Genomic DNA, 25,638 nt, shown 5'->3' with positions numbered 1-25,638 from the left:
AGGTAGGTTGTCACAATTCTAGTTACATTTATCACAGTTCTAGACCAATTCTAGTTTCTTACAATTTTCTGTTGCACTTTTCACACTCCTAGAACAATTCTAGTTTATCACAATTCTCAATTGCACTTGTCACAATCCTAGAACAATTCTAGTTTATCACAATTCTCAATTGCACTTTTCACAATTCTAGAACAATTCTAGCTTATCACAATTCTCTATTGCACTTTTCACAATCCTAGAGCAATTCTAGCTTATCACAATTCTCTATTGCACTTTTCACAATTCTAGAACAATTCTAGTTTCACAGGTGCACATAAGCAGTCATGTCCAGTAACATTGTCTCAATAACAATGGCAGGTGGGTGTGTTGGTTTTTCACCCACTAATTTAAAAGCATAGTCCTTCAATAGAAAGCATAGGGCAAAGCCTCTTCCCAGGCCACCATATGGCAAGTGGCCACGGGAGAAGCAAGCAGGCCCATTGTCCATTTACAGTCTTTATATTGCATATCACCCGAAACAGTCCATTTCAGCTGCAACACTGGAACTGTCTGCTGTCTCTGGTGTCATGGTCAGGAGGGGCATTGCTGCCATCAGCGTCTGAAGGGCTGCGGACATCTGGCTGGTCCCTCTGGCCGGTTGTCTGGTCCTTCTCTTGGATCCCCAGGTTACAAATGTCTCTTGTGGGGATGAACTCTACTGCTGGATCTGCACCTAGGAAGGAATGTACTTGGGGCCCAACTTGGGCCTTTCCAAATGCCATCCAGGCCTTTCCACGTGACAGTGGAAACAAAGTTGTTGTCAAAAAGATTAACAAAAGTCAGACAAAAGTTAGTCAGTCTGTCACTTAGCTGCACTTTCTGTGTATGCCCGAAGTGCATTGCTAAGGTAAAAGGCAAAGAATTTAAAAATGTAAAACCAAAATAATTTAAAAGTGTAAAACCGAAATAGATTAAAAATATAAAACCAAAATAACTTTAAAATGTAAAATCAAAATACTTTGAAGATGTAAAATCAAAAGTGTTTAAAAATGTAAAATCAAAATTTAAAAATTGTAAGCAATCACATATCCCAAAATTCCCTTCGCTTGTTTAGAAGAGATCTTGGGGATAGTCTGTGCAGTAATGACTTTACTAGAACACTCTGGCTATATCCCTGAATTCTTTTGCCTAAAAATCAAAGTTTGAGTTTCTGATACCGAATTGTACTTCAGGAGTGTGAATCAATAAATCTGATATTTTCCTCCTGGGTCAAAGATCACACACTGTCTATTTATTCTAGTGATTAAAACAGCAATTTTCCAACCCATTCTAGACATAAACACTGCTTTATAAGTACCCATAGGGGGTTGGGAAATCAAGCTCAGAAGAGGAAAATCCACGAGGTAAGAAAAGAGGAGTTTCAACTCTCCAAAGACGACCCTAGCAGTTTTACAAGTATAAAACTCCACTCTCTCTAACTGCAAGGTCTTGTCCCAGTAAGGTTTCTTAGAAATTAACTCAACAGTATTTTTAAAACTTTTCTGATTATACTCAATACCCCACAATTCCTTTTTGCCTTGGGACATAAAGCCTACTCCTGTCCTTTGAAATGAAGACACAGGAGTTTTGAATGGATTAATGGGCAGTGCTGATAGTATTATCGCCCTTCCTTTTCCTCCTCCCCCTACTCCCTTGGCCCAAGAAGGTGAGGCAGAGGGAAGAATTGGAAAATCCCCCAAAGGCTGATTTAAAATCAAACCTGAGCTTTGCACATAAAAAGAACTAAACTTCTTCTCAATGGAAGAGTAATCAATACATTCCTTAAAACAACAATGCAGGAGGTAAACCAACAAAACGCTAAGAAGAATTTCTACAACTTTAGTCCATGTGGTTCGTTTATTTCCTTCCTTAGTTTCAGCCACTGGTTTGAACTCTTCCTGTTCTATCTGTAGTAACCTAGCTTTTTCTTCTTTCTCTATCTCCATCTGTAGTTCAACCTGCAATTCCAGCAACTCTTGCTGTGGCATTTCGTACTCTATACTGTCATACATACGCATTAGCTCTAGGTTGCTCCCTCTCCGAGCTATATCTAATAGGTGTGGGGATAGCCTTTGTGGAGCTTGATTACAAGCTTCCTGCTGTTCTTCAGTGGTGATCTTTGTTAAAAGATCTTCCATCTGGCTCTTTAACCTCTTGATATAAGCATTATGTTCAGCTGTGTCCTTGAGTCTGATCCCAGATTTACCTGGGTCCATATTGCTTCTCTGTCTTCCCTCTTAAGTGGCGTTTCTACCGGATCTTTCAGAATCTTAATTCTGAATATTAAATATTTTCAAAACCTGATAATTCCTGATGCCCCACGTTGGGCGCCATTTGTAATGTGCTCTCCTGGCAGTTACAATTACTAGTCTGTCCTAGACCCACCAGAGTACCTTTGACCACTGTCCTTTGCAGTGTGAACTCTACCCGGCTCGCCTCCTCTGAGGCCTTCTAAGGTCTCTGGCCACAATCTCTTGAATCTATAGCTTAATAACCGGTAGCGCACTCAAGAACAACCACGTGTAATCTTAAAAGCCTTTATTATACCTACTCACATAATGCCCTAACTGATGCCCTGACTTGTTGGTTCCCGAGTGAACACCTGGTCAGAAGACCCATGTGTTCACTACCAAAACCCTTACCTCTTTTGGCTACCCATCTTGGCTTGGCCACCCAGGCTGGGGAGCCAGGGTGAACAGCACGAGGTTAAAGAGGGCGGTTGCTGCCTGCAGTGGGCTTACATAGGGCCTGTGAGGTCACACACACAGCCAATCAGCGAGAGAGTCACCCATTAGGAAGCTATCTCAATATGGCCAGGATCCCGCCCAAGGGCAGTCCTAATATCCACAGAAATTACTTCTGGGCCTCAATCTCCCAATGCACTGTGTCCGCCCATTTAAAGGGCCCTTACAGAAAGCCAGAAAATATCATAGTCAAATAAGACAAACTTTGAAAAATAAATATTGATGGCTAATGTGGAAATATGCTTTTCATTTCTATGCATATATAATCTGATCAAATTGCTTGCCTTCTCAGGGAGGAGAGAGGGAAGGAAAAAAATATGGAACTCAAGTTTGTTTGGTTTTTTTTGATATGTTTGTTCTTCCAAATTTTCTTATTAATTGTTTTGGTTTTTTTGTTATACCTGAATATTAACTTTTTAAAATACACATTTCTTTATGAATCATGTTAGGAGGGAGAAATCAGAACAAAAGAGAAAAACCACAAAAGAAAAAAAAAAAAACAATAAAAAGTGAACCTAACATTGTTGATTTACATTCAATCTCTATAATTCTCTTTCTGGATGCAGATGGCATTTTCTGTTTAAAGCTTATTGGGATTGCCTTGGATCACTGAACTGCTGAAAAGAATCAAGTCTTTCATAGTAGATCATTGCAAAATTTTGCTGTTACTGTGTACGATGTATTCCTGGTTCTGCTTGTTTCAATCACCATCAACTCATGTAAATCTTTCCAAGACTTCCTAAAATCAGCTTGTAAATCATTTTTTATAGAACAAATATTCCATTACCTTCATATACCATAACTTATTCAACCATTCCCTAATTAATGGGCATCTGCTCGTTTTCCAATTTTTTGCTACCACAAAAAGAGCTGCTACAAACATTTTTGCACATGTGGATCCTTTTCCCTCCTTTATGATTTTCTTAGGATCAGACCTGGTCTGTATCCTGCTCTATTGGGTCAAAGGGTATTTACAGATTATAGCCCTTTGGGCATAATTCCAAATTGCTCTCCAGAATGATTGGATCATATCACAACTCCACAAACAATGTATCAGTGTTCCAGTTTTCCCACATCCCCTCCAACATTTATCATTATTTTTTCCTGTCATCTTAGTCAACCTGAGAGGTGTGAAGTAGTATCTCAGAGTTGTTTTAATTTACATTTCTCTAATAAATGGTAATTTAGAGTATTTTTTCATATGACTATAGATGGCTTTAGTTTCATCATCTGAAAATTGTCTGTTCATATCCTTTGACCATTTATCAACTAAGGAATGACCTATATTCTTACAAATTTGACACAGTTCTTTATATATTGTAGAAATAAGACCTTTATCAGAAAAACTGGCTGTAAAGATCTTTTTAATTTCATGGAATCAAAGTTGTCCATTTTGCTTTTTTTTCCCCTGAGGCAATTGGGGTTAAGTGACTTGCCCAGGGTCACAGAACTAGGAAGTGTTAATTAAGTGTCTGAGACCAGATTTGACCTCAGGTCCTCCTGAATTCAGGGCTGGTGCTCTATCCACTGCACTACCTAGCTTTCTTTGTCCATTTTGCTTTTCATAATGTTACTAGTTCTTTGGTTATAAATTCTTCTTTTCCAAAGCATCTATCATTGGCTCTCAAAATTTGCTTATGGTGTCAACTTTTATGCCCAAATCATGTACCCACTTTGACCTTATTTTGGAATGTAATGTGAGATATAGGTCCATGCCAATTTTTTGACATATTATTTTCCAATTTTCCCAGCAATTTTTATGAAATAGTGAGTCCTTATCCCAGAAGCTGGATTTTGGGGGCTTATCAAATACTAAGTTCTACTTCTTGATTATTGTCATATGTATCTAACTTATTCCACTGATCCACCACTCTGTTTCTTAGCTAGTACCAAATGGATTTGATGATTGCTGTTTTATAATAGTTTTAGCTCTGGTACTGATAAGCCACATCCTTTGTATTATTTTTTCAACAATTCCCTTTATATTCTTGATCTTTTATTCTTCAAGATTAATTTTGTCATTATTTTTTCTAGCTCTATAAAATAATATTTTGGTAGTTTGATTTTTATGGCACTGAACAAGTAGACCAATTTACCTAGAATTGTCATTTTTAGCTTGGCCTACCCATGAGCAAATGATATTTTTCCACTTGTTTAGATCTGACTTTATTTGGGTAAGAAGTGTTTTTAGGAACTTAAGATTTTTTAAAAATGAATGTTAAAAATGATTTTTACTTGTAATTGGAAAAAATAAAATATAAAAAAAATTTTAAAAGAAAATTACATGTTGAATTTATTGTGTTCATTTATCATTAATAATATATTAGTATATTTTTAAAAAACAAGTTGTATAGAACCAATTTTCAATATCATGAATACTCCTCTTATTCTATTTGACTATATATATGATAATGCCTATTTTATTTGATGGTTAAGTTCAGAATATAAGTAAATAAATAATAAGAAATTTCATTTTCCAAGGCCTTGGAAAGCCTTATTTATTGCCAAATCATTATTTCTTCTTAGTATTCATTTCCTTTGATTTTCTATGGTATTATAGGTAGTGTGTTTATTAGACGTCAGTTAATCATGTTAGGCCTGTTTTCTAAGCTAGAAAATCTAATCTGGACAATAACTCCTACCAATCTCACAGAGATGTGAAGCAACTGCAAGTATGAGGGAGGAGGAGGAGGAGGAGGAGGAGGAGGAGGAGGAGGAGGAAGAGGAGGAGGAGGAGGAGGAGGAGGAGGAGGAGGAGGAGCTTGCAATGATTCTCTTCCGTAGGCTTTCATGGCTGCTCTCTCTTGGATTCCATCCTGGCATATCTATCAGGGCCTTACCAGCTTTGGGTGGCTCATCTTCCTTCTCTGACTGTACAAGTAGGAATATCACCCCAGGCTCTGATGATCTTAGCTTCTCTCTCTAATAAAAATAATGAGAACATATTTCTATAATGCCTTAAAGTTTATCAAGCACTTATCTCAAAATAACTTTTATAGACATGTAGTATGTATAATATCCCCATGCGAGAGGCTCAAGGAAGGTTGAATGAATTTTCAAAGTTCACACAAAGTGTCAGAGCCAGGATTAATATAAGATTTGATGACCCTCTTTCTGTTGTTTCCCACTTCCTTCCTTAGGTCATCTCTTGTAATCTTACTTCTAAGGAGATGATTCCCAAACATATGAATATAGTCCTAATGTTTCTCCTGAACTCCAGATTTGAATTTCTTTCTTTTTTTCCTCAGTAGTATTTTGTTTTTCCAATTACCTGTAAAGATAATTGTCAAAATTCATTTTTGTAAGACTTTATGCTTCAAATTTTTCTTCCTCCTTCCTTTATATCCTCCCCTCCCCAAGATAGTAAGCAATCTGATATAGGTTAAATATGTGCAATCCTTTTAAGCATATTTCCATATTTTAGACTTGAATTTCTATTTGACTGTGGGCATCTTTGGAAATCCTTCTTATTAGCATTTTGTGCCAAAGAGAAAAATCATATTTTCCCCTAAACCTCACCTCCTCTCTACTGCTTAATGACTGATAATGACATTACCATCCCCCCCAGACACAGAGATTTAAAATTTTGAAGTCATTTTTAATTCTTTCCAGTCTCTTATCCTCCACAGATAATGTTACCAAATCAATTTATCAAATGAATTATCATATTATAATACTCTGTAAACCTTAAACACTGATAAGAACTACTCATCATCATCATCATTATTATTATTAAATTCCGTCTCCACAATATCTATCATATCCATCTTGTCCTATATTTATATTGCCGTCATTCTAGTTCTGACCTTCTAGCCTAGCTTGTGATAACAGTCCCCTAACTGGTCTCCTTATATTCCATTCTCTTCAATTTATCCTTGATACTATTGTTAAAAAAATTTTTTCTAATCCACCAGTGTGACTATGTCACTTTTCTGCTCCTCTCTTTTCTAGTTTGATGAGGAAAGACAATACATTAAAAAAAAAAAAAAAAAAAAGCTGAAAAGGTTTGGAAGGGAGAATAGAATATTTGGCTTGAGAGCATGATGAAATCCTATAGCTGGGTGGGAAAGGAACTATATGAAGTTTTCCCTCCAGCCTCTTCAAACAGAGGAATGAGGAACCCAAAGGTCAGAAGTCCTGAAGAGGTAGAGTTTCAGAACTGATTTCATCATCTCGTCATCACCATCATCATCGTGATATAGCTAACATTTATATGGCACTTACTATGTGCCAGGCAGGGTGCTTATCTTTCAGGGAAATGAGTTTAGTCTAAGTAAACACTGAAGTGGAAAGGAAGTCAGTCGGCTAATAATAAGTTGTTTTTTTTTTTGTTTGTTTGTTTGTTTTTTTAATGCTTGTAGAATATAAAGAAAAGCAAGAATCCCTGATCTCAAGGAGCTCACAATTCAATGGAGACAACATGCAAATAAATTGGAGAGAATCAAATAGAGAAAAAGCACTAACATGATGGGGGAAGGAGAAACTAGGAAAGGATATTAGTATAAGGTGGGATTTAGGCTAGTTAGCTCCTCATCAGAATTAACAGATACTTGCTCCACCAGTTAAGAACAGCCATGACCATCATGCATCGGTGTGTTAAATCTTTCTGGAAAGTAGTGAACTGCAGGTAGGGAATGAGATAAACAATTCCAGCCACAGCCAGTATGTTTACTTGTCCCTCTCCCCAATTCCTTTCTCCTTCTTTATAGAACTTTTTTTTACTATCTTTCCCCAAAAGAAAATAAGTTCTTTGAGGGCAGGGATATCTTTCTTTTTCTTCAGATACAGTGTCAGCCTCATGGTAAATTCAATAAATGTTTGATACCGGTCTGCCTTTTCTTCATTGTTGGAAAAATTGTGGGGGGGCAGTGTTTGGGGGTAAAGTGGTAATCTATAGGGAATCATTTGTATCAGAGAGCAATATAAAAAAATCACTCAAGAACATTAATTAATAAATATTTCTCATATTTCTAACAGCTGGAAGGAACCTTAAATATAATATAGTTCAACCCTTTATTTTGCAGAGAAGGAAGCCAAAGAGAAATTACTTGTGTGGGGTCATCCACTGAGAAAGGAGGAGAATCCAAACTAAAACCCAAGCTTTCTGATTCCAAATTCAGCACTCTTCCATTTACCTCCCAGACATTTCAGAATGTTGTCATGGAGAAGTAGCCTGAGAATGACTGGAGGGAGTGAAATGGGGACATAGGAAGGAGAAAAGGGAGGGTAACAAAAATGAACCTTGCTTATTGCGTTACTTTTCCTAGGGCTGTTTAGACCTGGTCGTAGGCACTAGCAGCTTTGGAAGCAATAGCACCAAGACTCTACTCTCTCCATTCTGGGAGCCAAGGGTAAGATTTGAGGTCACCGTGTCCTTGGCGTGGTTATGGTGTTCTTAGGATGGCCCAGTCTAATAAATTCTGTGTTCTGACTCATTAAAGGGCTATTGAGGGACTGAGGTAAGACCTTGCAGAATCATTTCCCTCCTTGCCAATAAAGGTTTCATGTCAGAAGGCTGGAGAAATATGGCTACAGAAACTCAGTTTAACTATATAAAACTGTGACTTTGTTCTTACAGTAGACCTTTCAAGAGTGTATTGGCTTTTTTCCTTCAAAAACAAAATCACTAGAATCACTAAAACCAAGATGTATGTATTTGTGTGTGTTGATTTTTGACCAATTAATTCCCAGTCCCAAAAGGAGGTGTCCACTAACTGTAATCCCCTCCTCCACACCCCATTCTCATCAGCTCTGCAAAGATTTCTCCACAAAACTTGCAAGATCCTTTTGATCCACTGAAAAGTAATCACACTCATAAAGGGATCAGGGAGCCTAATTACATCTTTACAATTAGTTTAATCTGGTGATTACATACAACCTGGACCATCTCCTCTACCTTAGATGAAGTTGTAAGTAGGATTCTTCAATAATGATTTTTAAAAAGTTTTCATATAGCTCTTTAATTCCATTTTTAAAAATAATAATAGCTTTTTGTTTTTCAAAATACAAAAAAAGATAGCTTTCAATATTCATCCTTGCAAAACCTTGTGCTCCAAATTTTCCTTCCTCCTTCCCCACTGCTCCCCTCCCCTAGACAGCAAGTAATCCAATATAGGTTAAACATGTGCAATTCTTCCAAACACATTAACACATTTATCATGCTGCACAAGAAAAATCAGATCAAAAGGGCTGGGGGGGGGGGGTGGAGGGAGGGAAGAATGAGAAAGAGAAAAAAACAAGGAAATATATAACAAAAAGTGAAATTACTATGTTGTGATCCACATTCAGTCCTCACAGTTCTTTCTCTGGGTGCACATGACTCTCTCCATCACAAGAACACTGAAATTGCCCTGAATCACTTCACTGTCCAACCATTATTATTTGACCTCTTACTCTACTTTAGAATCATTGCCTAGATGAGTTTCCTGACATAAACACTTTTTCATTACTCTCACAAGTTATGAAAAAGAGGTTCATAATTCTCTACATTTTTTGTTCCCAGCTCTGAGCTCATAGCTCAATTATCTATTTTTCAAATATCAGTATTCCCATTGTTGTACCACAGTTTCCCTAAATTGTTCTGTCTCAGTTTCCCTAAATTCTTCTATTTCAATTTACCTGAATTGTCCTACCTCAATCCCCCTCATTGTAAATTCTCCCTCCCCTTTCCTGACTATTAGGACTGATATAATTTAGGGCTGGCTACTCTAGAGTCATAAACTGTAAATGTTTAATCTCAGATAAGGGGGAGATTTTCTACTTCAAACATCTTAGCTCCTAAATCCTCCTAAGTTATCAAGAATTTATGGTCCTCACCCCCCACCCTATCAGAATCAGATCCATAGTCCATTCCTGGACTATACTCACTGGTGTTCACTCTACACTCCCCCCCCCCTGCCTTTGTATCCCCTGATCGTTAGAGCCCTATAAAAATCATTAGAATCTTAAATTCAATGATGAATTTTTTGAGACAAAAGTCCAATTCAGTCCTGGGGGCAAAATGGATGCCCCAAGACAATCTCTCCTCAGAAATTCAAATAAAATATTAAAAAACTCTCTAATCTCCATCTTGCCTCAGTTTCTCTGGCATTACACCATCATCTATCTATCTAGCTGGCATATTTCTTATAATACTTTATCTAAGTGCCTTATTATACTTTATCTTCATTCATTTATTTCTGTGTCTAGTTCTCCTCTGGGCCCCTTTACTGTAAAATTTCTCTCTGTCTCTTCTTCAAGGATGAATAGCCTACTTCCCACTGCCTCTTCCAAAATGCTTCCCAATAAATTCATTCAGACTAAACCAAAAATTAAAATTGTTCAGTAAGGCAAATTAAACACTTAAAACACATACACACACACACACACACACACACACACACACACACACACACACACACACACAAAGTGGACTTTTCTCTTGCTTTGAGGAGACTGCTCCAGGCTTCCAAAAGAGAAGCTAAAGGGAGAAAGGAACTACACAATACCTGTTTGGGTCTCTGGTAACAAAGCTTCCATTCTGGCAATGAGCAGTTCCCAGTAAAGACTCCCAGTAGTGAGCACCTCTGCTCTCATTTCCAGTCACCTTCCCAGGCATTTGAAACAAAGGAAGACCAGGGACCCTTGTCCTGGGACTGACAAAAGCTTTCTCAGGGCTGCTTCTTTGGGATCTTATTTCTGAGCCTGCCACCTCCCAAGCAAGAGGCTGGACTACCTAATGCCTTCAAGCTTAAGCTTCCCTTTTCTAAAACTCTCACACAAGGGCAGGGTCATTCTAACTTATTGATGACCATCCAGTATGTTATCCCAAATTTTCATTTCTTCAGGCTAGGCTATAACCGGGGAAGATTATTTATTGGGTAATCATCAAATAGCTCTGAGTTTTAAACATTCTCAAATCTTTCTTTTTAGTCCATGTAAATGAATAAGGAAAAGTATCAAAGCAATCTATGTCCAAAGAAAATTTCACTCACTGCAGGCTATGGACTGTTTTCCTGGACCCTTCATATGGAAATGAGCTACTCAAAGTCTGAAATCAACTCAAATCTGAGAGGGCATTTTTTGTTATTGTTGTTGTTCCAAATATCCCAAATTGACTTAATGAGGCATTAATATGTTAATAAGATGTTAAGTTTTCCTTAAGATGCCCCTCTCCTCACTATACACTTCAACAACGACACTGTATGAAGATATATTCTGATGGAAGTGGATATCTTCAACAGGAAGATCTAATTCACTTCCAGTTGATCAAGAATGGACAGAAACAGCTACACCCAGAGAAGGAACACTGGGAATTAAGTGTAAACTGTTTGCACTATTGTTTTTCTACCCAGGTTACTTATACCTTTGGATCCAATTCTTATTGTGCAGCAAGAAATTTGGTTTTACACACACATATTATATCTAGGTTACACTGTAACACATTTAATATGTATGGGATTGCCTGTCATCTAGGGGAGGGAGTAAAGGGAGGGAGGGGAAAATTTGGAAAAATGAATACAAGGGATAATATTGTAAAAAAAAATTACTCATGCATATGTACTGTCAAAAAATTATAATTATAAAATTAATTTTTAAAAATACACTCATGTACAACTTCTCAGAAAAAAAAAATAAGATGCCCCTCTCCCTCCTTTGAGTGGATTAAAGCCCATTAGACTACCAAAAATTGGGCACACCTTTACATTTGTCAAAATTAATCAATATTGTGATTGCTAGTCTTCAGTTTTTCCAAAGAAGACCAGTGATATTTATGTGGTGATGTACTAACTTCGGCTGAATTGGATTTAAATGTCCATACATGAAAGTCCAGTGGCAAGACAGAAGTCCGGAGGACTGGGATGGCCCAGGATGTAATAGATGACCTTGGTGTCTTCAACACTCACTAGGTGACCAACGACACTTTTTTTCCTATTTGTTACTTCTTTGCAAAAGCACCAAAGTAGATTGTTTAAGCGGACTTTTTTTGTCAGAGGTGTGAATTTGCCAGATTCTACTATCCCAAATTATTAGCAGTTAAAATAGGAGACCATGGCAAAACAAACAAAATTCTATCCAAGGGCTATGTGGAATGAAGCTAAAGGTGGGATTTGCTTAATTTTCATCTTTCCCAACATCTTGCTAGCTCTCTGCCACAAGCATTTAACTTATGCATATTGCAATTTGGTCCCCATGGAGTAGCTATGTACTAGGAATGCATGAAAAATCGAAACTTCAGAGCTATTCTTACATATAAGAAACAAAGACCCTGGTCCCAGCTCTGCATTTTGTTTCCTATACTTGGAATTCTCTTTCCTCATTTCAGCCTTCTGGCTTCCCCAGCTTTCATCATAACAATTTTTTTCAATCAATTTTTCAACATTTTATACAGCATTTACTATGTGCCAAGCAGTATACTAAGCATTTTTACAATTGGTTTCTCATTTAATCCTCACCACAACCCTGGGAGAGAGGTGTTATTCTTAATCTCCATTATTTCAAACTCAAGTCTTCCTGTGTTCTGGTCTGGTATTCTATTCACTGTGCCATCTAGCTGCTTCTAACAAATTTTGATTTATGAAGATATATTAGATAAACTAAGATGATGGAGAAAAGTCAGGTGAGGAGAAATTTCTTTCTTGTTAGAAATGTTTAAACTATTATTTTATGGAGATATGTTATAAAGAGAATTTTATGACCAGTAAGTCTGGAGAAAGATTACTTTGAGGGACTCCTTAATATTCCCTAAAAGATAAAAAATGGAAGACTTTGAAAAAGCAATTTTCAAAGGAAAAATTCCAAACTATCAACAATGATATTTTTTTAAATGCTTCAAATCACTAATAATTAGAAAAAAAAACCCACAAATTAGCACAACTCTGGAATCCTACCTCATACTCATTTGATTGGCAAAGTTGACAAAAAAGAAAAATGTAACAGAATATTATCATATCATAAAAATTATGAAATGGTTTTGGAGAAAACTGCATATCTGTACAAACTAATTCAGAGAGAACAAAAAAAGAACAATTTACACAGTAACTTTTAAAAGATAAACAATTTTGGAAAATTTAGGAAATGCAATGATTAACCACAACTCCAGAGAAACAAAGATGAATACGCTAGCTGACAAAGAAATGATTAAGTCAAGGGGCTGCAATTTCCTTTGCTTGACTGAACATATGTTACCTGGAGTTCAAATCTGGCACATTTATTTGTATAAAATTCCTAAATAAAAGAGAATGATTATCCTATGTTTTGTGCATGTGTAAGAAGCAAAATTTGGGGAAAAGAGATCTTTCTTCTTGATTCCAATTTCAAAAAATGACGTGTAACTCTAGGCTTTTTTTTCTAAGGAGAGGCTCCTGCACAGAGAGAAAGATTTTGGGGAAAAGCAGACATGTCCTGAAGACTTTGGGAAATTGGACATTGAGTAAGAAGAAAGTCTCTGTTTCTCTATCTCTCTCTGTCTTTTTAGCTCTATCTTGATGAGATACGGGTGGAACTTTCATTCACTCTGCCTATTGCCTAACATATTCTAATCTATATGACCTTATTAATTTCTGCTTGCTATCTACTTAGATAAATGGGGTTGTTCTCTACTCAACTATTTGTACTATTGGTGATAGTCTTTACATAACTCAACCTGAATTTAAAATAAGTCAAATTTTGGCTATAGCTTGGGATACTCCTTCCTTACTAGGAGATAATGATCATCAAAGTAGCTTGAACCTATAAATCATTTCCCCTAGACTAGCAATATTCAAAAATTAGTTTTAATACACCCTCCCCTCTCTGAGAAAAGCAGAGCAGACCAGATTCACAGCCCCAATCTCTTGTCTCCTTTAGCAAGAGTCAAAGTCTCCATGGAGAAGGGTGGAGATATCTATTCAAGCTTCTCTGTGAGCCCCATTTATAGATTTATATAATAATGTAATATAATATATTAATATATAATATATATTATATATGTATATATAATGAGGTTTTAATTTTTATTTTATTGAAATTTAATTTTTTAAAGCAAAAAAATTTTAAAGAAACTTTTTTAGTCATTCTCAGAGAGAAACTAGAGGAGATAGAAAAAGAGAATAGATATCTTTATTAATATTATTATTTTTACTGTTGTCTTGGAAAGAGCTTAAAAATAATTACTGAGAAGAGATATTATTTGTCTATGTATATTGTTACTTCCAGTGTTAATAAACATCTATAATTTTAATTTTAAATTAATCCTTGAAGATTAAGAATTTTTATATAGAGAAATATGATTAACTGCTTATGGAGAAAGAGATTTTTCAAAAGCTTGTAATTTAAAAAAATAAATAGATTTTATTTAAGCACATTCCAGTGGTACCTTCAAATTCAAAACAATAAGAATAAATATGATTCTTAGAGTCAAGATGGTGAGAAGAGATAATGACCATAACAGTAGCTTGAATCTATAAATCATTTCCCCTAGACTAGCAATATTTAAAAAAAAAAATAGTTTTAATCCACCCTCCCCTCTCTGAGAAAAGCAGAGCAGACCAGATTCACAGCCCCAAAACTCCCTCCACAAAACTTCTCCAAACAGATTTCAAAAATGCACCAGATGAAATCCTTATGGGAAAATCCCAGAAAAAGAAACAATGAATGATTTGTCCAACTAGGGTCTGCATAAGTAGAAAGAGGCCTGTGACCCCAGGAGAAAAATGGGGTCTTAAGTTCCATTACCTGGCCAGTCCTGCAGAGGAATAACAAAGGAAGGAATCAAGGTCCAAAGGAGAGCCTAGAGTTCCCTCCCTGAACCAGCATAGATTTCCAAGTGGCCAACAGGGACTGAGTTCATCAGCATTTACAACTATTAAAACCCAAACTCAAACCCAAGTCAGGAACTTGCAGAAGTCAGACAAGAGGGGCAAGAATCAGATTTTTCCCTGGATCAGACACTCTGGAAACACTGGAAGCTTTCACGGTCCCCAGACTATTTTGAGATTCTGAAGTAATGCAACTCTCAGAACCTCCCAAAAGCAATAAGAGCAGCCTAAACCTTCTCTCCATAAGTACGCCAGAGGCCAGACCTAATATCACAGTTCTAACAACAAAGTCAGGAAGTAGTCTTGAAAGGTGAACTAATAAAAAATTAATAATCCCACCATAAAGATCTATTATACTGTCAGGGAAGCTAAAGACACAAACACAGAAGAGAATGATTGCAAAATACGTACAAGTAAAGTTTCAAAGAAAACATAGGTTGGGCACACCGGTTCTACTAGAATTAGTAGAAGAAATAAAGCAATATTTTAAAAAGAGTTAAAATATATTTTTATAAATAAAAAGGAAGTCACTTGAAGATTTACTAGAAGTTAGAAAAGAATTAGAGAGCTATGAAAGAAACAATTGGAAAAGGAATTAACTGCTTGGAATAAGAGGTACAAAACTTTGCCCAAGCAACAAATTCCCAACAAATTAGAATGAATCATATAGAAACCGGTAACTTCATGAAAGAAAAAGAAATATTCAAATAAAGACTGAAGATATGAAGAAAATGACAGGTATCTCATAGCAAAAATGTCTGATCTAGAAGATGGATCAAAGAAAAAAAAAATCACTGGACTCTAAACATCATCAGCAAAAATGAGTCTAGACATCCTGTTTCAAGAAATCTTGGGCAAAGAGGGGGAGGAAAACCATATCTCTTGGAATCAGAGAACAAAGTAGAAATAGTAAAAAAAATCCCCCAGTCACTTCTGAAATACCAAAATGAAAACTTCTAGGAACACCTTAGATAAAATATAGAATTTCCAGGTAGAAAAAATATTGCAGGCAGTCAAAAAAGAAAAAACAAAAACAAAAAAACCCTCACTCAAGTACTAAGGAGCTACAATCAGGATCACTCATGATTTGATCAGTCACCCTGTAAAAAGGAGCAGAAGATTTGAAATTTGTCCAGAGGATAAAAGGTTCAGGCTTATAGCCAAGAATAACTTGGCCAGCAAAATTGAATATAAGGCTGGAGGGAGAAGGGAGATGGATGAGTCTCCCACTCATTCCTGATGAAAAGACCTGAGTTGAGTAGGCACTTTGAAATTTAAACATAGGCACTAAGAGAAAAAAAACACAAAAAGGTAAACATAAATGAACAAAGACGAGGAACTAACCAAGGAGAAACTGCCTACATTCAAATATGGGGAGAAGATACGTGGGTTTCCTCTGAACCCTATTATCATCAAGCATCAAAAAACTAGAGAAGGCTTGGGAGAGTTCTACTATATCGGGATAATCTTAAGAGAATAATGAAAAGGGGGAAAAAAGAGGCATACATTGGGAGTGAGAGAAAGGGAAAGGAAAATTATTTCATATAACAAGAAATTTATACAAATGAAGAGAAAAGGGTTAATGGGAGTTGCTGACAATTAAACCTTATTATGAACTGGTCAAAAGACAGAAAAACACACAAATGCACACACACAGAAGTATATTTCACTCAAAAAAACATTTAAGTCATCTAGGTAGTTCAGAGGATAGAGAGCTTGTTGGGCCCAGAGTCTGAAAAGAGAAGTTCAAATTTGTCTTCAGATACGTACTAATTATGTGACCCTGGATCTCAGTTTCCTCAATTGTCTTGTTTTTTCCTTTTCAAAAAAAAAAAGCCAAAAAAGCAAATGACATCTTGACTGGGTGTGAATTGGATTAAAATGAGGGAGAGTTATACAAAGTCATTAGCAAACTAAGGGACAATCAACAAGGAAGAGTAGACAACCCAAGATTCTACATTAACTTGTTATATGTGAGATTTATCCTTATCATTCTTGCTAGGGAAAGGGACTGAACATTGTCTACTATAAAGTCCTTAATAAATGATCCAGACACTGAGCTAGGCACATTATAAATATTATCTCATTTTATCCTCACAACAATACTAACATGTTGGTGAGATTATTAATAGCTAAAATTTCTATTGTTATTATTCAGTCATTTCACTCTTGTCTGACTCTTCATGACCCTATTTGGGGTTTTCTTGGCAAAGATACTGGAGTGGTTTGCCCTTTTGTTTTCCAGCTCATTATACGAATGAGGAAACTGAGGCAAACTGGTTAAGTCAGGGTCGCATAACATCTAAAGTCAGACTTGAACTCAAGAAGATCAGCTTTACTGACTGGGAACCTGGCATTCTATCCACTAAGCTACGTAGTTGCCCAATTTTCATAGCACTTAATATTTGCCAGACACTGTCCTAAAGTGCTTTTGTTATCTTTATCTAAACACTACCTAGCTATTAGCATAGCCAAACAGGTAGTAGATTAGACACCAAAAAAAATGAGTTCTAACCTCAGTTATGTTTTAGCTGTAAATGAAGGGGATTGTACTAAATTGTTAAACTCAAATAGAAAACATATTAACTTAGAAAATCACAAATCAATATTATTTAAATTGTTTTATATTTTTGTTTATTTTGTTTAACAATCCCTAAATATATTTTCATCTGGTTAGGAGTTTTTGGTCCTAGGCTGAAGCTGATCTAGATGGTCTAGATCTCATGATCTGGTCTAGATGATCTCAATGGTTCTTTCCAGTTCAGAAGCTACCTTTCTAAAGGTAGGACTGACATACTTTCTACTCACAGAAAGGGCAACTCAGTGGTACAATAGTTAGACCACTTGGAATTAAGAAAATCTGAGTTCAAATCTGGTCTTAGATATTTGTGTGTGATTGGGACAAATTGCTTAAAGTTTGATTGCTTCAATTTCTTCAGCTGTAAAATGGAGATACATTTACTTCTCAGGATTGTTGTAATGATCAAATAAGGTAATAACTAAAAAATGCTTATCACAGTGTCTGGCACATAGAAAATATTACATAAATGTTGGTTATTGTTATTATTATTCCACTGAATCCAACTAACCAACTAACAGCTTAAATTTGTCAAGTTGTTGTCAAGTTGTTTCTTAAACAAAGAAAACAAAACAAAAGCAATTGTTGAATTGATTAGGCCCAGAAAAGAAATAAATCTTGAAGATGAATTATACCTTAGGTAAATATATCTTGTTTCTTGCTTGGTTCCCAGGTGTCAGTCATTTAGACCTTGTGTTTATACAGTGAAATTTTCATCAATAAATGTCACAAACATCCTGAATTGTATTTAACCAATTCTAAGCCCTTGAGATGGAACTTAGCTTGCATCTGTTTGATCTAGGATTCCAACTGACATTATTTGAAGAAGAAAATAGCAGACCACTTAAGCATCTTTGGCAAGAAAATCTCATAGACAATATGGTCCATTGGGATCACAAAGAATCGGACATGACTGAATGACTGAACAACAACTGATGTTATTTCCTCTGCTGGAGATTGTCATTCTCCAAAAAGAGTCCTTGTTAAACCAGAATTGAAACCACGTGGAAAGAATGTACACTGAAGGGTTGAATGAGATGATCTCTAAGATTATCTAAATCTGTAATCTCTGAAGCTATAATTTTTTATAGGATGAGGGGTTCAAGGTGTATATAATGTATGTATCATCAAATAGAGTTGATATATTGGTTGGTTTTATTGAACTGCTTTTTTTAAGGTAATCTCTTATTATAAATGAAGACAGATAAAGGTACATAGAGGGGATATGTGTAAATGACATTAAAACAGAAGACAGCAATATGAAATAAAAATTAAAGAATAAGGAATATTGAACTTAAAGTGAGAAAACTTTGGGCTTGAATTCTGGCTCTAGGACTTAAGCAACTACAAAAGCAAGGCATTTATTTCTTTAAGCCGTGGGGTTTCTCTTCAGCAGAACTGGTATAAAATACTTGCAATATCCACTTCATTGGGGTTGTTGAAGGAAGGATGTTCTGCAAGCTTACAGTTTCCTCATTCATAAATTGAGGGTTGGAAGGTCCTTTCCAGCTCTAACTACTAATACAAGGAGACATGTGTAGTGGATGCAGTATTAGGTTTGTCATCAAGGGATATGGGTATGAATCCTCATTGTCACTACCTGTGTCCCCTTGTGTCTCATTTTCTTTATCTGTTAAAGATAGAGGTCCCTTCCAGGCTAAATCAGTGTGTTTTCTGAATGAAATTAAATTCCTTTCACAAATTTATAATATCAGTTGTTGCTCAGTCGTTCAGTTATGTCTGACTCTTTGTGATCCCATGGAGCAACTTGTCCAGGGCAAAGATGCCAGAGTGATACAGGAATCAAAATATTGGGGAGGGAAAAATCCAACCAAGTTCACAGAAGCCAGGTTAATGGCTTTTTGAATTTTGAATTAGATGCTTTCCAATTGTGCTGGAGAAGACTTTTGAGAGTCCCTTGGACAACAAGGAGACCCAAACAGTCAATACTTAAAGAAATCAACTTTTACTATTCATGGAAAGTTCAAATACAGAAGCTGAAATTTAAATACTTTGGAACATAATGAGAATATGAGACTCATCGGAAAAGACCATGATGTTGGGAAAGTTTGAAGGCAAAAGGAGAAAGGGGTGGCAGAGGATAAAATGGATAGTGCCATGGAAGCAAGGAGCATGGTTTTAGCATCTTTAGATGTAGGCTCCTCTGAGGACTTTTTGATTACTCTACTACAATATATTCCAGCATTGTTGGGATAATAGAGCTCAATAATGAAAGAGCAATAGTTCAAATCAGCCTCATTCACTTACTAGCTACTTGACCCTGCCCAAGTCACTTCATCCTTTTTGCCTCAGTTTCCTCATCTGTAAAATGAGCTGAAGAAGGAAATGGCCACTGCAGTATCTTTGCTAGAAAAACCTTAAATGGGGTCAAAGAGAATGAGACATGACTGAACAACAAAACTTCAGCTAGTCTTCGGTCATGAACTTTTTTTTGTTTGTTCATGTCTGCTTCCTTCCTTCCTGGAACTATTTCTTTGCAGAGGGGGCGGAGAAAAGTCAGGTCTGAGCACATAAAACACCTGTGAATAGTCTTGTTTCTTTCATCCAAGTTGTTCAGCAGAAGGTGCGGGAGCCACCCCAGGGAAGTTAGAAATTGGGCAATTGTTCAGTTAAGCTGATTCATTCAAGTGTTCCATTGATCCTGTTAATCATTCAGCTTGTTTGACAGCTGACCCAGATGCTTTTGTGGCAAAAATATCCAGGAAGACTATCTAGACTGCTCAAATTAGCCAGATAATAGCTAATAATATTATTTTAATATTTTAAAAGCCCTAAATGTGAGTCATTTGAAATGCTAGTTTTCCTGCCCTTTTTATTATAGCCAGGGCTTAGAATTGCAGGGGCAGGGGGAGGGTTGTAATTGCCCTCCCCTCCTCTCTCTATATCCAAGCCCAGAATCTCTAGTCGGTACATCCCTTCCCTCCACAGCTCAGCTCTTCCTTAAACTAAAGGACTTTGCTTGAGCATCTCATTAACACTCAGACCTGGCGCTGAGACATCTGTGCACTCTTAATATTTAACTTCCCCTATCATAAAAACACCAGGGGCGATAGGGACATAGGTGCACCCCACATTTCAGAGGAAGTGAAGCTCTGAGTCATCGAATGCAGATTGTGCTCTGTGATCTGCGTTCTTTCCCCTTTGGAAAACCTGTGCAGATTTCCCAAAATAGCCATTTTTGTCTCTGGGCCTTGTGACACATCTGCCCATCCTACTTTGCTGAAGCAATAGGTTCTGCAGAGATAGGCTCCCTTTGACACCCACTTTGTTCTAAGAAAGTAAAGCACACAATTAGCTGAGGGTTATTCCTGGTGCACAGGCTATCACTCTCTTAGCAGATCTCCCCAGAGGGCAATCAGACATTTGCCCAGTGGCCTAAGGTGGGATAAACGACTTGTTTACACTTGAAGGAGCAATAATCTAGTTCCCTGAAAATGTTTTTTATAGACCTGGGATCCTGTGATTGATTGCTCCTGAGTCACTCAGGTTGTAGAGGTAGTCTAGCCCTGACTGTCTGGACACTTATTGTATTGTTGGAGTTTCATTATAGGCCATTCCACTTTGCTTGTAGTGAATTTGGCTTTAATGAGTGCTTTAATAATTTAATGATTTGGCTTTAAGAAGTTCAGATTATTGGGCTGAATCCCCTCAAAATAGTAATTCATGAACCCCCACCAAACCTATTTTCTTTAGTCATCAACCAAAAATCACAATTAGTTCAAAACAAATGCTTTTTTTAATAAAATTAATGGAAGATAGCATGATTCAGCAGAAAGTTTCTTGGAGCTGGAGTTATAGAGCCTGGATTTAAAATTCCAGCTCTGCTCCTTATTATCTCTGATTTTGTATAAACCCTGAGCATATTCTCATAAATATATATGTATATGTATATATGTCAGCAGTTGGAGGACTTCCAATAAGGAATATGAAGGGAGATGCACACCGGAGGGGTTCTTGTGTAAAAAAGGGGCTTCCCAGTTCCCAGGTCCAGGACTTGGTTCCTCTCACTCAAGCCAAGGGTAGGCATTCAATTTTGTTGTTGCTTAGTTAAGTATGACTCTTTATGACTCCCTGGAGTTTTCTTGGCAAAGATATTGGGGAGATTTGCCGTTTCCTTCTCCAGCCCATTTTACACGTGAGGAAACTGAGGCAAACAGCATTCATTAAGCCTCCCTAATTTTTTTTGATGAATGTTCTCTCAAGTCTCACTGGCTGTCTCATCACCATCCATCTACTCTCTGGACTCGTGCCTTCTCTGCCCATTGGACCCTGAGTCCCTCACTCTGACAGGTCAGCTTTTTATTTCTGGGGCCCAGGTCTCCAAGACCCCTCTTCTCACCACGTTCATTTATAGGTTCCCCCCAAAACCTTCCTTCTAACTCCTCTGTATACTGCCTTTTCCCAGTAGACTGTGAGCTCATTTTTAGAGACTGCCTTAGTAGCTTGCATTTCTTGAGTCCTACACAAGTTATTAAAATCAATTGCCCCCCCCCCCCGGGGGCAGCTAGGTGGATAGAGCACCAGCCCTGAATTCAGGAGGACCCAAGTTCAAATCTGTCTCAGACACTTAACACTTCCTAGCTGTGTGACCCTGAGCAAGTCACTTAACCCCAGCCTCAGAAAAAGAAAAAAAAAATCAATTGCCCCTGACCCCACCTAAGTGGATTCACTGGGGAACTGGTAGTTAGTAGTAAAGAATTCAAATCTTGGATACAGAGCTTGGGGCTCTTCTTTCCCATTAAGAAATAGTGATGAGCAGTTTAGTTAAACCTAAAAATTAAAGCCAGATGGCACAGTGGATGGAGTCAACCCTGCAATCAGGAAGACTCATCTCCCTGAGCTCAAAGCTCAGATACTCACTAGCTGCTTGATCATGGCCAATTCCCTTAACCCTGTTTGCCTCAGTTTCCACATCTGTAAAATGAGCTGGAAAAGGAAATGGAAAATTGTTCCACTGTCTTTGCCAAGAAAATCCCAAATAGGGTCAAGTGGAATCAGACAGTTTTTGAAAAATGAATTAACAAAAAAAATTAAAATTCATAGACTAATAATATTTGAGAGATTGGAAGGATACAATTCTAGTCCAGTACTCTTCTTTATGAGGGGAGGAGAGGGGACCTCCTGGCCCCAACTTCATGCCTCCCTTCCTAGCAGAAATTAAAGTCTCCTTTGGCGAAGGGTGGGAGGGAGGAGCACTAGAGATGCTATCTATTCTGACCTGTGAGTCTGGGATGGAGAAGCCTATTTATATAATATTTATATTATATTATATTTATATAATATTTATATTATCTTTGAACTTAACTAGCCTTGCAATTCTTGAGCTCCTTTAAATGTACCAATAAAACCACTGTTTAATAGTGGAGAATTCAACTCAATTAAACAAGCTGAAAGCAATGAGTGAAATGTAATTTAGGAATATCTATGGACTTTTGTTAGTCTCCCAATTCTTGAGTCCTATACAAGCCTATTAAAGTCATTTGCCTTTGACACTACTATTGTGACTTAAACCTGCTCTGCTCAGTTTCCTTATTTGTAAAATGAGGGGCTTAGTTTGGACGATCCCTAAGGTCTCTTCTGGCTCTAGATTTAAGATCCTCTGGTCCCCTCCCACTGAGCATAATCCTGACACTACTTTAATAATCCTAGTCATGATAAAAACCCAAGTGGTTCATTAGCCTAAATTAGATTTTGAGGGATTTTCCTCAAAGAAAGGTTTTTTCCCTCTCCATCTCCATTTCTCCAGTCCTGACAGCTTTCGGCTTCCAAGAAGCATCTGTGAACTTTAGTAGCCTTTTGGCCGCTGTTTTGATTTCAAGTGATTAACTTGTCTGGCTATTTTGGTCAATGAAGGGAATCTCCTGACCCCCTTAGAAGCTAGCCTGTGGCCGACAGTGCCAGACGTGTTTGTTCCCTGTGCTCTTGCTCTCATTTCTTTCCTCGCCAAGATTCTTTTTAAGGTCACTCTTCGTGCCAGGTACCTGTGACTCTGGGTCAGTGAAAAGTCAAAGTACCAGAAGCTAGCTCCCATGTTCATGAGACAAGTCAGCATTTCCTCTGTCTCAGAGGACACCCTTCTCTTCTGGTGTTGTTTATTTATTTTTCTTACAATACTCTTAATTACTCCTCCTTCTCCTACATGACTTAAGGTTTGCAAAGCCCTCTGTGTGTTATCTCATTTGATCCTCAAAATAATCTGAAAGATAGACATCATCATCATCATCACTATTTTACAGAGGAGGAAATTAAAGCTAAAAGTATACAAGTGACTTGGCCAGAGTTATATTGGTAGAAAGTGTTTTGAAACAACATTTGATGTTTGTAGCAGCTCTTTTTGTTGTAGCTAGAAACTGGAAGATGAATGTATGTCCATCAGTTGGAGAATGGTTGGGTAAATTGTGGTATATGAAGGTTATGGAATATTATTGCTCTGTAAGAAATGACCAGCAGGAGGAATACAGAGAGGCCTGGAGAGACTTAAATCAAATGATGCTGAGTGAAATTAGCAGAACCAGAAGATCACTGTACACTTCAACAACAATACTGTATGAGGATGTATTCTGATGGAAGTGGAAATCTTCAACATAAAGAAGATCCAACTCACTTCCAGCTGATCAATGATGGACAGAAACAACTACACCCAGAGAAGGAACACTGGGAAGTGAATGTAAATTGTTTTCACTACCGTCTATCTACCCAGGTTACTTATACCTTCGGAATCCAATACTTAACGTGCAACAAGAAAATTGGATTTACACACATATATTGTATCTAGGTTATACTGTAACACATGGAAAATGTATGGGATTGCCTGTCATCTAGGGGAGGGAGTAGGAGGAAGGGAAAAATTTGGAAAAATGAATACAAGGGTAATGTTATAAAAAAAATTACTCATGCATATATACTGTCAAAAAAATTATAATTATAAAATTAATTTAAAAAGAAAAGAAACAACATTTGAATCCAGGTCTTCCTGATTTCAAGTTCAATGTTCTCTAGACTGATAAATCTTTTAATATTTCAAGTAATTTTATTAGTGGGGGTACTCTTTTTGACAAAGCAGGCTGTAGCCCCCCCCTCCATACCCTAGGCAGAGATCAAAAAACTGAGTCATAAAGAGAACTAGACAAAGAAAGAAAAAGAGGGAAAGAGAGACAATAAAGACAGAAAGTCAGAGAAAATTTTCATTAGCTGCTGTGATTACAAAAAAAATCCATTCACTAGCCATTACTTGGGGATGAACCTCTCTGAGCTTGTCTAGGTTTCTCCTCAGAGTATGGTCATGTTCTCAACCTTGAATAAGGAAGGCCTGGATTCAAAGTCCACCTCAAATACTTATTAGCTTCTTTGCTTCTCTGGACCTCAGTTTTCTCACCTGTTAAGTTGAGGTGTTTTGGATCCAAAGACCTTTAAGGTCTCTTCCAGATCTAAATCTATGCTCTTTTGATCAAAGAATGGGTCAAAGAAATGATCAAAGACTTGAGTTCAAATATGGCCAAATATGTATCCTTGGGCAAATCATTTAATATGTATTTTCCTCAATTTCCTCATTTGTAAAAAGAGCCTTGTATCTCCTAATAACCTTAAGGATTATTATGAGGATCAAATGAGGTAATACTCATAAAGAATTTAGCAAAGTGCCTGGCATACTTCATAAATATTTGTTCATTTTCCTTCCTTTTCTCTCCCTATGGTATCTATCTTGGTAGTTTTTGGATCTGTCCACAGGATGAAAGCAAAAGAATTGTATTTGGTAGGGATGCTTCAGAGAGAAAATATTCAGATTCAGAGTAGATTAGATAATCTAAATCCTTTCCAACTCTAAAATTCTGAGATTCTTCCTAAATATAACACTCAGCCTAGGTGATCAATACTTCAAAATAATGGAGGATTGGCTAAAGAACACAAAAGCATCTGGACTTAAAAATCCAGATTAGTCCCCAAATTGCTGCTCTTCTACTTTTGGACCTTCTGGGGCCATCTTAGTGTTGAACTCTATATTCTAGCTCTGAATCTGAAATCCTGAGGTCAAAGAAAAATAAAAATGGAGAGAAGGGCTCATGACAATGAACAAGCAGTTGTTGGTATCAGCAAATTCTAATATGGTCAGATTTCCATAGAGCTAAAACATGCTTAGAAAACTCATTTTAAAGGTAGTGATAGCCAATTTAGTAATTGCTCTAGCACCAATATATATATATATATATATATATATATATATATATATATATATATATATATATATATATATATATATATATATATATATCAATATCAGAAAGAATTTAGTGCTTTGGTTTAAGTTGTAAAACAAAGCTGGGGTGAAGAACAACTTCAGCAGTATTTAAGGCTAAAGTATAAATAATGAATTTAAACAAGAAAAAGTTATCCCCCACATCCTCTTCCCAGTTTCTCTCCTTCCTCCTCCACACTTCTTCTATGCCTCAGGGACACATATTTGAATTCTGTTATCACAGAATCACAAAAACATACAATTGAA

The sequence above is a fragment of the Sminthopsis crassicaudata genome, chromosome 1 (assembly GCF_048593235.1).
Source record: "Sminthopsis crassicaudata isolate SCR6 chromosome 1, ASM4859323v1, whole genome shotgun sequence".
Lineage (NCBI taxonomy): Eukaryota > Metazoa > Chordata > Mammalia > Dasyuromorphia > Dasyuridae > Sminthopsis > Sminthopsis crassicaudata.
Note: the sequence above shows the minus strand (reverse complement) of the source record.